The sequence below is a fragment of the Cystoisospora suis genome, assembly GCF_002600585.1.
Source record: "Cystoisospora suis strain Wien I chromosome Unknown contig_3380, whole genome shotgun sequence".
Lineage (NCBI taxonomy): Eukaryota > Apicomplexa > Conoidasida > Eucoccidiorida > Sarcocystidae > Cystoisospora > Cystoisospora suis.
Genome location: NW_027156175.1, coordinates 5,921 through 6,134, shown reverse-complemented (window position 1 = coordinate 6,134; position 214 = coordinate 5,921). Strand labels below are relative to the sequence as shown.

Genomic DNA, 214 nt, shown 5'->3' with positions numbered 1-214 from the left:
CGTCTTCTCTTTCTTTTTCTTAACTTTTCTTCTCTTGGAGAAAGTGTCGGGAGAATCTTTCAGTTCCATCTGTATATGTGTCTGTATCGATTGACTGATATGTATGTACGGACGATGTCTTGGATGTACATACCTTATACAGGTGTGTTCTCACATGCCTGTTTCACATACATACACATTACATGTGTGTAATCTCTATCTATCCTAAATCTAT

At 36.9% G+C, this 214-nt stretch overlaps 1 protein-coding gene across 1 annotated transcript in view; it reads left to right on the top strand.

Moving 5' to 3' along the window:
• The window catches only part of CSUI_006639 (hook protein), a gene marked incomplete at its 3' end in the record, with an annotated part of 12,115 nt that overhangs the window by 6,177 nt on the left and 5,724 nt on the right, over positions 1 to 214 (top strand). The window lies entirely within an intron of this gene.